The sequence below is a fragment of the Astatotilapia calliptera genome, chromosome 19 (genome assembly GCF_964374335.1).
Source record: "Astatotilapia calliptera chromosome 19, fAstCal68.1, whole genome shotgun sequence".
Lineage (NCBI taxonomy): Eukaryota > Metazoa > Chordata > Actinopteri > Cichliformes > Cichlidae > Astatotilapia > Astatotilapia calliptera.
The window spans coordinates 143,220-161,071 of NC_137440.1; the positions used below are offsets into that span (position 1 = coordinate 143,220).

Here is a 17,852-nt window from a genome sequence, read left to right on the forward strand (position 1 = left end):
AATGTGTAACTGACACTATTATATTGCATTATGTCACATTGTTACATCTTTTTAATAAATGATGACAGTCAGCTGAACTTGCTGCCCCCTTGGTGGAGGACATCAGGATCAGCAGCTGCTGCTCCATCACAAACACCACAGAAGAAGAACAACACTGGATCAGATTATCTGGACGTGTTTGACAGGGACAGTGTTCATGTTCATGGACATCAGGACAAAAACAGACGATGGAAACCTGCCAGATTTGAGCTAAACTGCTCGTTTCCATGTGTAGTCCCTGGGAGGTCACATGACCAACAAAGACACACAAGCTGTGTCCCAAAACGTCGGCTGCATCCTCCGGAGGCCGCATTTGAAGGCCGATGACGTCACAGCCAGGCAACGAAGGCTGTCCCGATTCCTCGACTCCTTCAAATGCGTCCTTCATTCCCCCGAATTTGAAGGATGGGTCGGGTGTGTCCTTCGTGGCCCACCATATCCCAGAATTCATAGCGCGGCCCAGCCAAATTTCAGCTGCCAACAATGGCGGCCGCTACTAAGTTTTAAAATTTAACGAGGGAGTACTACTTACTTACAATGAATTCCTTACACTATATAATTTTCCCGTCAGTGTTGGGGAATTCTCAATGGTGCTTGGTGCCATACCCTCAGGGACTTTAATGTTATATAAAAACACTGACAGCTCAATATCTGCCTCAGTCACTCTCCCTGATCCAGCTGAGTCAGCAGTGGGAAAAATCTGCTTTTCACAGGAACTTGGTAACAGCAATAAGAGAATACGTAGTTTATTCCAAGAAGATATCATGTCTCTCCCATATATAGAATATCTTACTGGAACCGACATGTTCCAGATATCACCTGGAAGACAGTCTGGATGATCCCATAAATATCTAATTGTGAACAAGGTGAAGGAAATCTCATATAAAATTCTTCATAAATGTTACCCAGCCAGTCACTATATGGTAACATTTAAAAGAGACATAAATACTAATTGAACTTTCTGTGGGGATCATCCAGAAACTGTGGCACATCTCTTTTGGTTCCTCTACACAGAGATTCTGGAAGAATTTAGCAGTTTTGTTATTGTCCATATTTTAAGGGAGTTTTCTTTACGATGGAAAATGTTTTATTCTGTTTCTTTAAGTTCCCCAGGAAGAATGATAAATGTTTTTTATAAAAAATTTGTTAATACTTTTAGCTATTTTATATCCATAAATGTAAGTTTATTAATAAAACACCATATTTCTGCCTTTTTATAAGGATATGAATTGTACATACAATCAATTTCAGACTCAACCAACAAAAAGCCTCTCAGAACAACATTTATATGTTGATTTTTTTCGCCTACTCATATCATCATTTTTTTACTCCTGGTTCTGTATGTTCATGTTCTGTTCTTTTGTAAACTTCATCTGTTTGTATGTTGTATACTCATTGTGTTTCAATAAAGTTTGATTTTAAAAAAGGTACGTTCTAAACGAAGCTTCAGACGTCACTGATCACGTGACTCTGGCCAAACGAATCAAGCCTCGACACGGTGCTTCTGAAGCAGCGCGTTGATCTTTCTGACAGACGCACCGGAGCGTCAGCTTCAAGTGGACCATCACTACGTCTCACATCTAAAGGTGTCAAGGTAACTTTGAACTGAGTTCAGTCAATCTGGAGTTTTTCCAAGTTTTCTGTTGCTCTCTGTGAGAGAAGAGCGTTAAAGGCGGGGCTCTCCAGAGTCCAGCAAAACAGGAAACCACAGCTGGGTGTGTGTAAGTGTGCAAACCAATAGAATGCATCGTGGTGGAGGGGGGGCATCACGGGCATTGGCAAGAAAAAAATAAAATAATCGGTCGTACCCATGCTTCCCCGACGTCATGCCAGCGCATATTGGGAAATTCGTAGGCACCGATCGGTTTTCTATCAGCCATTTGCTGGGAGTAAGGGCGCCCTCCGTTTGCAGAATCACGATTTTTTGGCTTAGAATTGAGATCATGATTCTCTCATAACAATAAACATAAAACAACAAATGTCTCACGTTTTGTTGTTGCAGCAAAATGTTGTCCTGCTTGAAATTCCGTCTCCACCGTTGCTCGACGCTGCGTGTACAGAGCAGGTAGTGCAACAATAGAAAAATAGTTGCGGGACGGCACTGTGTAGCGTTTGTCTAGGGTGTTGATCGTTTTCCTAAATCCCTCGTTTTGCACAGTGTTGATGGAGCCATATCTTTGGTCAGGTGATAAGTGATAGCCTCCGTGATGTCTTTGTGCCTGCGGGAGTTCGACGGGTATAGGGAAGCGCTGTATAAGGTTCCCGTTATTGATGTTTGGGTGGTTGACCGGGACGGATTTTCTCCTGTCACTTTCTCGTCATCCCTGACGTGCTCTCCGTTGTTTTTCCCTGCTAATTTTAGCATCACACGGCACAGCTTCTGTATCACGTGGTATAAGGCTCCGCCCTTGTCATTTGTTGAGCAGGACGAGTGAGCGCTTGTTTTCGTGCAGAGTACGTCCCGGATCAAAATGTGAAGTTTTACAAATCACCACTTCTTTAGTGAATATCATTTCAGTCTCAGACAATCTCGTTTCTCTTACAGAGGTTGAATGCACCTTCTGCGGATGGCGGTACCACACAGTGTGCGTGGACTTCCCCTGCACAGAAGGCAACTACAAATGCTGTGAATGCTAAATAAACAGAAACAAATGATCCCTGTTGTCTTTGCTTGATGATTGGTTTGAGTCTTGACAATCCACATTGCTGGCGTTGCATCTTTCAATGGCAGCAATGGCAGGTATCAGTGCTCAAACCTTTTGTGTTTGTTTCCAACAAGTTGCCCACCTCGGGAAACAAAAATGTGTTCTTTTACTTGTCAGATGAACATATGAGACACTTTGACTCTTCAGTGCAGTGTGGAGCCTAACAAAGATCTGTTTTGTGTCCCAGCTGATCAGCAGGAGGAGGAGAGTCTGACGGAGCAGCAGAGGAACATTTTCAGCTACTTGGACTCAGCTCAGCCACTACAGAGGAAACAATGAGCTCAACACAGAAGGTGACAGACAGAGCAGGACCATATGACCAAAGATATTTATCACCATATACATTTGAACATTTGCCATAACGATGTAGCTGACGACAGAATTGACACCAGACAAAATACTTTACAGCTGCACAACTTTATTACAAACCCATCAATGTATTTTCACTGAAACAAGCAGCTGTTGTTTATGTGCATTAAAGTTATATAAAAATGTAACAGTGCAAATGCAAATTGCTCGCTGACAGTTTAACCAAAAGGCGTTTCCAGTGGAAACTGGCCGACACATCCTGAGCATAACCATGTATAATATCCACTAAACTTCAGAAGAGGTTATACAGTCGTGGCCAAAAGGTTTGAGAATTGCATAAATATTGGAACCTGGAGAAGTTGCTGCTTAAGTTTTTATAATAGCATTTTGCCTGCACTCCAGAATGTTATGAGGAGTGATCAGATGAACTGCATCGTCCTTCTTTGCCATGAAAACGAACTTAATCCCCAAAAAGCCTTACCGCTGCATTTCATTGCTGTCATCAAAGGACCTGCTGAGACCATTTCAGTGATCGTCTTCTTAACTCAGGTGAGAATGTTGGCGAGCACGAGGCTGGAGATCATCATGGCTGTATCCCGATTCAGGTTCTGCAGCTTTAAAGTCCTCAAGGGCCGCGTACTCAAAGACCGCTAAGGCCGAAGTGCGAGGCTCGTAGGCTCGTGAAATGGGACGTCTAGCCTCCGTCGCGCTGCCCAGGTTGCCTAGCAACCATGATACTAACAGCTGGAAACGTTTCATACAGCTTTGTTTGACAGAAATGAAGGAGAACATATTTAGTTCATTTGTTTCTACATGAGCTCTGTGTGATTTGATGAGTATCTGAGGCTGAGACCACAGGACTGTGAAACATGATTGTTGGGCTTCATTTCTGTGCTGAACAGTCGTTTAAGATTAGCTGTAAATAACAATTAGCTGATGTTGTTCATGAGACTAAAGTCATCTCACTGTGGTAATGTAAATATAATATGGCCAATATTATAGTTATTATATTAATCACTTCACTCACAGACAAGTATCTGTGACAGTGTGTATACAGATGTATCATATATAAGAGACAAATGTTGTTCCTTCAGTATGTTGGCATTATTACATTTGGCTCAATGCTTACATATATGTGTAAAAAGCAAATGTACGAGCTGTGATAACTGTGTCTGATAGAATGAAGAGTAGACTGATATATGAAATATTCCTTTATTGGGTGAGAAAATCAGACCATGTCATAACTGCTGTAAGTCACACAGAATAGATATCAGAGCCTTAAACAGGCTGACTTCTGCTAAATGGGTCAAACTGGGCAGAAAGTCTACAAACACATAACATCCTTATAGAATATGATGTAACACTATAGATCAACTTAGCTCAGAATATATAAAGCATATAAACAGTTACAGCAATATGATGCAACAAACACAGCAGTGCTACTAATCCAAAATACTCAAAGCTTCATAGAACTGAAACCAACATTTATTTTAGCTCCATTCTGCTGCTGATACAGACTTTAGGTTTCTGAACATTAAACTTGTTGCTGCCTTTCATAGTGTGTAACTTGAAGGCCCTGAGTACTTTCTCCCACACTGGAAACACTGGGATGATCACATTATTTGAACATCACCTAATAAGACTGATTCAGCACAGACAGTTATGTTAAACTTTCCTAGCAGTCCTTCACAAACAGGGAACAGTCTGTCTATTCTCTCCATCTGTCAGCTGCTGCTGGCTCTTCCTCCTCCTCTTCCTCACACACTGCTGAGTTTGTCCTGGTGGATCATCAGGGGTGCAAAGCCTCACAGATGATGTGCAGCAGTGTGTCCCTCAGTCTGTCCTCACTCTGGACACTTGCAGTCGTCACACATGGAAATCAAATGTGTGATAAGCTGCAGGATTCAAACACAAGTGTAACTTATAAACACATGTTCATACTTTTATTCCACAATCAGAGAGAAAGAAACAGAGAGTGCAGGACAGACAGACAGGTGACAGTCTCAGGTGTACACACTGCTACACAACAGCACAGAGAAGCAGGATTTAGTGTTTGTGTTATTACGAGTGTAAACAAGAAGAGTTCCAGATGGTGCAGTGGACACGTGTGTGACTGCTGTGATTAAAGCATCTTTCTTTCAGCTTAACGAGTGAACCGTCAGCTCGTTCAAACACACGTTAAAGTGCGTTTGGCTCGACACCACCGAACAGAGGCAGCAATATAACACAGCTAACATTAACAGTGCAGTGAATCCTGCTTGTGTCGTGATGTTCAGGACTGCAAACCGAGCAGCATCACTGACTTTCAGCCTGTTGTGTTTGTGGATATATGACTGACTTTAATTATCCACAAAATCATCACATTCTCTGTCAGATTAAGGTCGACTATTGAACGGCGTATATTTTAAAGGCTTTAAAACCAAGTTAACGCTGAAAGTACAAACATCACTAATGTCACATAACTCTGCCGACAAGGCATAGCTATGGCTATGAAATGCTCTTTGTGTATCACTTCTTCATTATGAAAGATGTCATTAATGCACTAGTAATGTCTCATCTGGAGTATTGTTCAATCATTTGGTCAGCAGCTAATAAGACAGATCTTAACAGACTTCAGTTAGTCCAGAATAAGGCGTCCAGATTAATGTGAAGATGTTCATACTATACTAATATTGATCAAATGCATAATAACCTTTCTTGGCTTCCTGTACAGGCTAAAATATTCTATGGATTACTTGTAGTTCTAAAGAAAGCAATTCCGTTAAACACACCACATTTATTCTGCTCAGCTGCAGTATCCAGATGAAATACATCATCATATTACACAGTTTTCAACAAGCATTCAACAACATTTAGAGCAACTTTTAAGTGGAATAAGTTGCCTTAAAAAATTAGAGAATTATTCAAAACTTATATGAACACTTAAAAGCCGATTTACAGAGCTTTTAGTTGTTGTAAATATTGTAAGACATGATTTGTTTTTGAAATTTGTGTAATGTGCCTCAATGTTATTGATATTCATCATCAACATCATCAACTAATAGGAAACAACAAAATAATCTAAATTATAAAATAATGTGTGTGTGTGTGTGTGTGTGTGTGTGTGTGTGTGTGTGTGTGTGTGTGTGTGTGTGTGTGTGTGTGTACAATCAGGAGGGATGGGCATGATTTTAGTGTTTGAACAGTCATGAATTATCTTTAACAGCAGGTTGGATGTAATGTGTTAGAACTACCAGCAGGTGGGGATAAGAGACCTTTAAGGTGTTTGGTGCCACGCTCCACCTTCAGGTTTAAAACTAGTGTTAATGGAGTTTGAAGGTTGAGTTTGTTCCACGACTGCATTTCATCTAGCATCTAGTTACCCACTCTGGAATTAAGGCATACAGCTGTGACATCTGTGGAAAAACTTTCAGCCAGAGAGAGAGCCGAAATATACACCTACGCATTCACACCAGACATGATGTGTACTGCTGTGAACAGTGCGGCAAAGAGTTTATAACTCACACACACTTACAACGACACATGTTTACCTACACTGAGGAGAGACCTTATCAATGTGACCTGTGTGAGAAGACTTTTAAATCTCCACATTACCCGAGAGAACACCAACAGATCCACACCAGAAAGAGACTCTACAAGTGCAGCTACGGTGAGGTATGTATTTATATTGTTATCTTGTCATTTTAGCCTGACTGTTTGGAACAACTCTGCTCATTAAACTGTGTTAGCATGTTAGCAATTCTACTGCATGGAAAAGCAGCTCTGAGTGATTATTCAGATTTTCCTTTCAGTTATGATTTTAGTATTACTGTAGTATTATGGTGGTAGTATTGTAGTTATTGCAGCCCAGTAAACTGAGTGTGTTAACTGAAACAGTCAAATGTAGTTGGACGTCTGCAGAGATGCTCTTTATTTCAGGCGACGTTCAGGATACAAATGTTGAAGGACTGACTTACACTGTCTTTGTGTCTTTGTTTAGAAGCAGAGCGACACACATGGATCCAGTTCTCAACCCTGTCATCACTGTGGTGGTGGGAAAGACTTTCATTGTGACCTCTGTGGAAAAACTTTCAGTTGGCAAGCTGCCCTTAAAACACATCAACGTAGACACACTGGAGACAAACTGAAATACTGCAAAGAATGTGGGAGAAGCTTCACCACACCAAGTGATTTAAAACGACATGAACTGATTCACAGTGGGGTTAAAAAGCACCTCTGTGATCAGTGTGGGTCATCCTTCACCACTGCAAGGGACCTTAAATCACACGAACGAGTCCACATCGGAGAGAAACCACACAAGTGCAGACACTCTGAGAGAAGCTTCTCACAGTCAGGTAATCATAACCTTCATGAACGTGCACACATGGAAGGAAACTACAGCTGTGACCAGTGTGACAAGAGCTTCAGGAATCTCAGTTCATACTCTGCACACAAACGATCCCACGTTACTAATAAACTGTTTCACTGTTACCAATGTGCCCAAACATTCACCTCATTGTCTGCTCTGTGCAAACATCAGTGTGATCACTCAGGGCTGAAATCACTCCCATCACTGGATCACAGTGAACCTGAAGACACAGAAAGATCCTCTGGTTTCTGTGTCAGACTCAAAAAGCTTGAGATCAGGCTCCACAGAGTTCAGATAGAATCATTTAAACTTGTGTTGAACTGAACTGGTTGCTGGGCTGAACTTCTACATAATACAGATCTACATGGGATCTTCTTTTCTGTTGTTTTACTGAGTCAGTTTTGTCCTTTTTTCTCTGTCCTGGTTTTGCTCGTCTGTAAATGATTGAAACTCAGTCAAATAGTTCATTGTTCTCCAGCAAAACGTTTTGGAAACTCATGTTTAATGTTTAAAACTCTGACATGTTTTAGCACACAAGGCTTCATCGGGGAGTTCACTCATGATTGGACCATGAGAACAAAGGTTTGTAGTTCTTTCAAAGAGAGTCTTGGAGATGTTTGATGTTTCTGTTTTTCTGAAACCACCTGAAAGAAAAACAATTTTTCTTGCTTTATGTAGTGTGGAAGTTTTTAATGTTTCTTCATCTGTGATGTTCTTGAATGTGTTCACGTGAAGATGGTACAAATAAACTGTCCTTTCAGCTTTAGCTCCTAATTTATTCATTATTTATGGATGTAGCACAGCAGCAGTCTCTTGATTAACACATGGAGGGCTCGGGATCTGATGGTGTCGTCTCCCTAATTTGCCCACTCAGTAAATCTCACTCATGGCCAAGAAATTGAAATAAACCTTGTTTCCCTGCTGGATAGTGATCCACTGTAACTCTGCTCCTCCTTCCTGTTTAGGATTTCTGTGGCTGAAGTAAAATTCCCTCCATCCATCACTTATCCCAGCTAACCCAAAGTGAAATAAAGTTTTGCTCGTCTTAAAAAAGCATTACAATAATGGGCATTACCAATGCAAACTGAATGATACAGAAGATGAAAGAAGAGACTTTGATCAGTTAATAAAGCTCATGATCTGGATTCATTGTGGCTGCTACACAGATACTTCTGGGTCACTTCTCTCAGTTAGGAACCTTCCTCACCAAACTGACTGTTGGACCACACCCCTGGTTTCATGAGAAATTGTTTCAGCCATGATTTCTCTTCCTGTATTTCAGAGTAAAGACTGAAGTGACAAATGGAAGCATGTTTAAAAAACACAATGTGAGAGAGACGTTGAGGTCCTTAGAAGTTACCCTGGGTTTTTCTGTCACCCTGCTAGATGTTACACACCTTGTTATTGGACTGATTTCTACTGCTGGACTACTGCGGAGAGTAACAATACTCTTACTAATTAGCTCCCTTTCACACCTTTGGGGATATTTATTTTTGTGTTTGCAGTGCTGTGAGCCAGAACAGCGAGAGAAAAATCTGCAACAGCGACGAGCCGAATGCTTACGTGAATCGCAGCAGCTGCACATGTGCTACGCTGAATTAGAGGATATCTTTGCTCTGGATTTCTATTTCTACTTTTTCATTTCTATATGATTCTTCTTGCATCTAAACAAAGATGATTCAATTTGCTAAATGTTGATGGCTCTTCGTGCTCAGGTGTAAATGAGACGTAATATTTGCTCTTGGTTTGGTTCTCCTGTACAGAACCTTGCAGTACAACAGAAACCTAAAAACATTATTTGTAGTTGTTATTCTTAGTTGTTCTGCTGCCTAAATACCACAGGGTCTGATTATGAAGTTATTGAGCTGCACATACGTTACGACCTGCTTAAGTTCGAGGTCACAGCGTCTGTAGAGCCGCTGGAACATAATGAAGTCCACAAGGTTAAAGTTTTCTCTTCAGTTATTGTTCTTTCTGCTGCTTGGTTTGATGGATCTGAGAGCTTTTGTTTTTATTATTGTTATTATAATTATCATGAATATTTTACTCTCTAGAAGCTTTAAAATAGTGTTTGTGTTTGAAAAAATTGATTTAAGAATTGAACAGAAACATCTGTCCTTCTGAAAATCGCCCAAAGGCACGGAGACAAAGTCAAAGGATGCAACCTGTAACTTTCTCTTCCTTCATGTCAGGACCATCATCCATGATTTATATAAAATGCATATAGCAACAGTAGCACTTTAGTTTGGACTTCATGATTTCTGTAACTGGAAAATATTATTTTGTTTAAAGACAGAAGTGACCGCATAGTTGCAACATCAAAGGGAAATATTAATTAATTAGCATTAAGTATATTTGTTGCTTAAGCGTTTGCACTATAACTTAAGTAGGATTATAACTTTTAAGGAAGGAAAGATTTCAGATATTTAGTTCACTGTTTCAGTTATTTTATATGAAATTAAAACATTTACGTTGGTCAAATATGATGCTCTAAATCAAATAAAAGTTTGAAAATAAATGATGTATTTTTAAATGCTGCAACAAATGTTCACAAAAAGTAACTATAATTAAAACCAGTTAAACAAAATAAAATGTTTGAATCATGCTTAACCAAATGCCAGGCTGCAGAGCTGAACCTAAAGTATACGTAGAAAGATTTCAACATCTGAGCAGTTTTTAATGTTTTTATCACATATAAATGTCACAGCAGTGGGTCCTGGCCCAATGCTTTGTGTTTTTGGTTTTCTTTGACTCTTGTTTTTCTTGGTTTTTGTTCTTCTTATTTATCAGGCTCTCAGTAATCTTAGTTCTCCCTCCCTCAGTGTTCATTTCAGCCTGTGTTTAGTTTCTGTTCCCGTGTCCCACGTTTCATCGTTTCATGTCGAGTCAGCCCTGTCTCTCTGTTTCCTGTGTCTCCCCAGTCAGCCCCGCCTCCCTCAGGCACTCATGTGTGATACAGAGTAATAAACCTGACTACATTTGCTACACTCTCTTTATTACCTGTTACTTTAAAATTCATACACTAATTATGTCTGCCCATCTCTCTAATGTGAAGGTCAAAGGTCAACATCCCAGTGACATAAGAATAATCCCAAAGGGGCAAAGGCAGCGGTTAATTTAGCATATTTAGCATTAAGGGTACAGCAAGGATATACTTGTACTTATTGTGGCAGGGGAGTGGTCTCTGGCCTGCTGCAGTGTAGGCTGGTGGCGGGACGTTGGACGGCACAGGTGAGGGTGATGGAGCTCATGACTCTCCCCTTTATAGTGACGGAGGAGACTGGCGTGGGGGAAGCGTGTAGTGGAGGAAGCCGAGGAGAGAGCTGGTTTCTGGCTACAAAGACGGCGTCAAACCAGAAAAGATTGCTTGTGGTCAAATGTCAAAGGAGCTTGCAAAGAAAAGCATCTGGACTTCCTTAAGTTACTTAAAGACGTTTCACCTCTCATCCGAGAAGCTTCTTCAGTTCTAAGGTCAAATGGTGGAGAGTCCCAGATATAAACCTAGTGGGAGTTTCCCCCCAGAGAGGGACAAAAGGACCCCCTGATGATCCTCTAATCGCCTGAGCCAAGGTGTGAAAGTGGGTGTGGGTCCCAATCAGCCAGAGTTTCGGGTGTGTTCATTGTGAAACCTGGCCCCACCTTATCATGTGATTTCCTGAGATCAGATGGCCCAGGATGTGAGTGGGCGTTAAGGCGTCTGGGGAGGGATCTCAAAACTGGTTTATAGATGGCAGAGAGTTGGTGTCGTAAACCCCGCCTCTGTTCAAAGATGGTCGCTCACAGTGGACATAGATGGCTTCTTTCACTCCTCTTTCAAACCATCTGTCCTCTCTGTCCAAAATGTGAACATTGGCATCCTCGAAAGAGTGTCCTTTATCCTTAAGATGCAGATGGACTGCTGAGTCTTGTCCTGTGGAGGTGGCTCTTCTGTGTTGTGCCATGCGCTTGTGAAGTGGCTGTTTGGTCTCTCCAATGTAGAGGTCTGAGCATTCCTCGCTGCACTGTACAGCATACACCACATTGTTAAGTCTGTGTTTTGGCGTTTTGTCTTTTGGGTGAACCAGTTTCTGTCTGAGCGTGTTGCTGGGTCTGAAATACACCGGGATGTCATGCTTGGAGAAAACTCTCCTGAGTTTCTCTGATACACCGGCTACATAGGGGATGACAATGTTGTTGCGTCTGTCCTTCTTATCCTCCCTCGCTGGTGTCTGGTCTTCTTTTCTGTGCCTCTTTGCTGACTTTAAGAACGCCCATTTAGGATAGCCGCACGTTTTGAGTGCTTCCTTTACATGTGTGTGTTCCTTCTTTTTTCCTTCAGGCTTAGAGGGAACATGTTCTGCCCGGTGTTGTAGGGTCCTGATTACTCCAAGTTTGTGTTCCAAAGGGTGATGGGAGTCAAAGAGGAGGTACTGGTCCGTGTGTGTGGGCTTCCGGTAAACTTCGATGTTGAGGTTGCCGTTCTCTTCAATGTGCACAGCGCGGTCCAGGAAAGGCGAACAGTTGTCCTTTGTGTCTTCCCTGGTGAACTTGATATTTTTATCCACAGCGTTAATGTGTGCAGTGAAGGATTCCACTTCTTGTGTCTTGATTTTGACCCAGGTGTCGTCTACATATCTGTACCAGTGGCTGGGTACTCTTACTTTGAAAGAGCCAAGAGCCTTCCTTTCCACTTCCTCCATGTAAAGGTTGGCTACAATAGGTGACACGGGGGAGCCCATGGCACAGCCATGTTTTTGTCTGTAGAAGCCTTCGTTGTATTTGAAATATGTAGTGGTGAGGCAGAGGTCTAACAGTGTGCAAATCTGATCGGGTGTGAAGTTGGTCCTGTCCTCCAAGGAGCTGTCTTCTTGTAGTCATTTTCTGACCGTCTCCACGGCCTCCGTGGTGGGTATGCAAGTGAAGAGAGAGACTACATCAAAGGACACCATGGTTTCATCTGGATCCAGGGCAAGTTTCTGGACCTTGTCAGTGAAGTCGGTGGAGTTCTTGATGTGGTGTGGGGTGCTCCCCACAAGAGGAGCAAGGATGGTAGCAAGGTGTTTAGCAATTTTATAAGTGGCTGAGTTTATGCTACTGACTATGGGTATGAGTGGGACAGCTTCCTTGTGGATTTTAGGAAGTCCGTAAAGTCCGTCTGATCTCAGGAATTTGCATGATAAGGTGGGGCCAGGTTTCACAATGAACTCACCCGAAACTCTGGCTGATTGGGACCCACACCCAGTTTCACACCCTGGCTCAGGCGATTAGAGGATCATCAGGGGGTCCTTTTGTCCCTCTGTGGGGGTTACTCCCACTAGGTTTATATCTGGGACTCTCCACCATTTGACCTTAGAACTGAAGAAGCTTCTCGGATGAGAGGTGAAACGTCTTCAAGTAACTTAAAGAAGTCCAGATGCTTTTCTTTGCAAGCTCCTTTGACTACGATGACCTGGATGACTGAGAACCTTCACAGACATGTTATTTACTAGCTAATCTTAAATGACTGTTCAGTACAGAAATGAAGCCCAACAATCATGTTTTACAGTCCTGTGGTGTCACGGTTCTGGGTCCGTTGGACCCAGTATTTTGAGTTTATTATGTTTTGGTTTATTTTGCATTATGGATTGTTTTCTGATGTTCTGGTGCTTTGTTTATTATTATCATTATGGATCTGTTTCTGTTATTCTTGGTGAGGGATCAGTTCTTAGGTTTTGGGTTCTCATGTGTATTGCAGTTTCTGTTCAGTGTCTAGTCTGTCTCTCAGTGTCATGTCTGCATCTTGTTTCCTGTCTTATTGTGAAAGTCTTTGTCTTATGTTAGTGTGTGCAGCTTAGCTCCCCCGTCTCGTTAGCCCTGATCTCCCCCAGCTGTGTCTCCCTTCTCTGGCCCATTCCCTCATTACTACCCTGTGTATTTAAGCCCTGTGTTTTCCCATGCTCGGTGTCGCGTCGTACCCTCAGATTATGCCTGTGTGTTCCTGTTCTCCGGTTTCTGTGGTCACTTCATGTTTTGTTTTCGTACCAGCAATAAAGCTGAGGTTTTTGAGTTTCACGTTAGTGTCTGAGTCCTGCGTTTGGATCCTCATCTCCGCCTGCCCGCACACAGAGCCCTGACATGTGGTCTCAGACTCAGATATTTATCAAATCACACAAAGCTCATGTAGAAACAAATGTACAAAATATGTTCTCCTTCATTTCTGTCAAACAAAGCTGTATGAAACGTTTCCAGCGGTTGGTATTGTAACCCAACCAGTGCAGGGGCCTCCCTACACCCCGGACTCTGCGTTGTGTAAGTTTGTGTTGGATTGGGGTGCACAGTAGAGAGACCAGTCAGACACAGGTGTTCAATTTGTGGCTCGGACCGCGCCGTTTATTCAGATGCCGGGGCAAACACCACTCCAACTCTGCTGCTGTCCCTTTGCAAATCACAGTAAACACTGCGTGTTTATCAACATAGTAAAAGCCAACAACAAATATATAAAAAACACATTAAGCAAAAATAATCATGTCCTTACAAAATTCCTTGGTCTCAGGAATGAGTATGACACAAAACTAACATAGCAGGATTACCAGCAAACTGTAGCTGAAAAGCTAATGCTTCATCTTGCATTACTTTGCCCGAATGGGTGCTCTGCTAACTAGCGGGAATGTAGCCCGAAATTGCGGCAGATATTACCAAATGAAACATGCACACAAACTGCTCATACTCTCTTCAGGCAATACATGAACCTCTCAATATACAAAATATATGCTCGGCTTAAATGACAAACCGCTATTTTACACAGTGGAACACTTATTTTTAAACAAAAAACCAATGCAGTACACCACTGACAGTGCTTACCTTTGCAAATCACAGTAAACACTGAACCAAGATGGCGCCCGCGCGAACGAGAAATCTGAACTACTGTGTCCTACAGAGGACAAATAGTCAAAATTGCTTAGATCTACCATACATATGCAGCTCAACAGCGACACCTTGTGACTAATTCCAGTCACTGCCTTACAGTATCATGGTTGCTAAGCAACCTGGGCAGCGTGACGAAGGCTAGACCCTAGTCCCATTTCACAAGCCTCGCACTTCCAGCCTTAGCGGTCTTTGAGTACGCTGACCTTGAGGACCGTTAAGGCTGCAGACCCTGAATTGGGATACAGCCCATGTGCTCCATGTGCTCCACCTGGTCTGATTTCCTGGTTCCCATCATACTCCTTGCTGGTGTCCAGGGTAACCACTTTTGTGTCCATGAACCGCCATTTTGAAATCCGCCATCTTGTGTCCATAGTAACTATTTTGTTTACAGTCGCCATCTTGGAACATTAGCTTTAGCCTTAGCTCAGTGTTAGCTTCCATATTAGCATTAATGGGAATTAATTGTCACGATTCGCTGTGCGGCAGGCAGGAGGAGGACCCAAACGCAAAACTCACAGACACAGGGATGAACTCAAAATCACAGCTTTAATGCTGGAATGGCAGAACATAGGAAATACAAAACTAAACTGGGAAAAGTAAACTAACATACGCAGAGACACACAGGGAGATCCACACAGCAAGAGGGACGACGTCACACTGAACAGAGGGAGACGCAGACAGAAATACACAGAGGGTTAACGAGGAAAGTGGGAACACACGGGGAACACAGGTGACACTGATAATCATAACGAGACAGGGCGGGGTGAACTGAACATGACATGTACGGGCGTGAGAGTCACAAAGTAAACAGGAAGTGCACAGAGGTTCAGACAGGAGGAGAGAGAGAGCACGGGGAAAACACAGACATAACGGGCTGGGAAAACATGAAACAACCACAAAGGGAGACGAGGGCTCATAAATACATAGAGGGCACACAGGGGGAAGAGAGAGCACGGGGAGAACTTAGACATAATGGGCAGGGGAAACATGGAATAAAACATAAGGAGAGACGAGGGCTCACAGATACACAGAGGGGCACACAGGGGGTAAAAGCCATGAAGGGAAAACACTTAGGGAACAACACAACAGGGCAACTCAGAAAACATGGCCTAAGCAAGGAACAAAATACAAACATACAAGGAAACTAAGAACACTGTGCCAACATGGCCCAGGACCATGACAGTACCCCCCCCTCAAGGGCTGGCTCCAGACAGCCCAAACACAGAAAAACAAAACCAAACAGAAAACAACCCAGGGCGGGCGGCGGGGGCCCAGGACGGAGGGCTCGGAACAGAAAACAAAAGAAGAGCACAGCAAACACCGGAGCCCAAGAAAACAACCCAAACACAGAGCAGTTCAGGGGGCCGACCATGCGGAAGGCAACGGCGGAGACGCGGAAACAGTTCAGGAGGCCGACCGTGCGGAAGGCAACGGCGGAGACGTGGAAACAGTTCAGGAGGCCGGCCGTGCGCAAGGCAACGGCGGAGACGCGGAAACAGTTCAGGAGGCCGGCCGTGCGCAAGGCAACGGCGGAGACGCGGAAACAGTTCAGGAGGCCGGCCGTGCGCAAGGCAACGGCGGCGGTGAAGGAGACGGAGCAGTTCAGGAGGCCGACCGCGCGGGAGGCGGCGGCGACGATGACAGCGCTGGTCCGGGGGCCGACCGTGCGGAAGGCGACGGCGGCCACCCAGGAGAAGAGGGTCCGGGGGCCGGCCGTGCGGAAGGCGACGGCGGCCACCCAGGCGAAGGCGGTCCGGGGGCCGGCCGTGTGGAAGGCGACGGCGGCCACCCAGGCGAAGGCGGTCCGGGGGCCGGCCGTGCGGAAGGCGACGGCGGCCACTCAGGCGATGACAGTGCAGTTCAGGGGGCCGGCCGCGCGGAAGGCAGCGGCGGCGGCTCTCCAGTGTCAGGCGTACTGGCCGAGGCCCGGTGGGCACAGGACCAGTCGAGACGGGACCAGGTGAAGCACAGGCTGAGGCTGCAGCAGACGAAGGCTCTGAGGAGGCTGCAGCAGACGAAGGCTCTGAGGAGGCTGCAGCAGACGAAGGCTCGGAGGCCGGGCCAGACGAGGACGAAGACTCGGAGGCCGGACCAGGCGTAGCAGAAGCAGAGGCTGAGGCCGGACCAGGCGGAGCTGCAGAGGCTGAGGCCGGACCAGGCGGAGCTGCAGAGGCTGAGGCCGGACCAGGCGTAGAAGAAGCACAGGCAGAGGCTGGCCCAGGCGATGACGAAGCGGTCGCAGATGGCGGCTGGACAGGCTCCTCGGGCCCTCCAGCTGATGCGGCGTGAGGCTGGACAGGCCCCTCGGACCCTCCAACGGAGACAGGAGGCTGAACGGGCCCCTCGGACCCTCCAGCGGAGACAGGAGGCTGAACGGGCCCCTCGGACCCTCCAGCGGAGACGAGGAGGTGCTGGCCGGGCTCACTGGAACCCCCAGCGGACGAGGTAGATGGCGGCGTGGGAGCCACGGAGTCCTGGATGAGCTCATCCGAGCTTCCAGCAGGAGCTGATGTAGAGCCAGAGAGGTTTGGGACCCCTGGCAGAATGTTAAGCCGAACAGAAGACCGTATTGCTATCGGGGACTGGGCCAATGGTTCAGGTGCGAGCTGAGCTACTGGAGAGGCGGATGAGAGTGGGAGCTGAGCTACTGATGGTGGTGAAGTAGATAACTGCACGGGAGACTGAACTGAGGGCGTCTGCACTGGCACAGGGGACTGAACTGATGTCTGTTGTAACGGAGGTGGTGAGAGTGGAGTAGGCAGTGGAGTAGATGACTTCACAGGAGAATGAACCAGAGGTGAGTGCACAGGAGACTGAGCTAGAGGTGGTAGTGGTAGTTGAGGGGAAAGTGGAGCTGGTGATTGAGTGGATGACTGTGCTAAGGGATGCTGCACTGGGGACACTGGAGACTGCACTGGGGACACTGGAGACTGCACTGGGGACACTGGAGACTGCAGTGATGGTTGTAGTGGAGGTGTAACGGGTGAAGGAGTGGCTGAAGTGGCTGTGGGTCGGGCGGCTAGTGGCTCAGCTACAGGGTATAGTAACGGCAGGGCTATGGGTTGAATGACTGACTGAGTAGCAGCCTGAGTGGCTGGGTGTAGCGACGGTTGTGGTGGAAGAGAAACAGGTGGTAGTGTGGATGACGGAGCTAAGGGCGACTGAGTGGCAGACCGAACTGATGACTGAAGCGATGGTAGAGGTGAAAATGGAGCTTGTGGTGGAGTTAATGGCTGAGCTAGCGGGGACACAGGAGACTGAACTGAGGGTGGCTGCGAGGGAGCTAACTGAGCTGTTAAGGGCTGCGAGGGAGCTAACTGAGCTGTTAAGGGCTGCGAGGGAGCTAACTGAGCTGTGAAGGGCTGCGAGGGAGCTAACTGAGCTGTGAAGGGCTGCGAGGGAGCTAACTGAGCTGTGAAGGGCTGCGAGGGAGCTAACTGAGCTGTGAAGGGCTGCGAGGGAGCTAACTGAGCTGTGAAGGGCTGCGAGGGAGCTAACTGAGCTGTGAAGGGCTGCGAGGGAGCTAACTGAGCTGTGAAGGGCTGCGAGGGAGCTAACTGAGCTGT

The 17,852-nt window shown here is 45.2% G+C and overlaps 1 long non-coding RNA gene across 2 annotated transcripts; it reads left to right on the forward strand.

Moving 5' to 3' along the window:
* The first annotated feature begins 1,517 nt into the window (after positions 1–1,517).
* LOC145422495 (uncharacterized) lies at positions 1,518–4,620 on the forward strand. Of its 2 annotated transcripts, XR_013903795.1 has the most exons (4): positions 1,518–1,633; positions 2,585–2,779; positions 2,932–3,037; positions 3,562–4,620. It is a non-coding gene; the product is annotated as an uncharacterized LOC145422495 (long non-coding RNA). The 2 variants fall into 2 exon arrangements; XR_013903794.1 differs by lacking the exon at positions 3,562–4,620 and having other exon boundaries at positions 2,932–3,238.
* Positions 4,621–17,852: the final 13,232 nt, after the last annotated feature.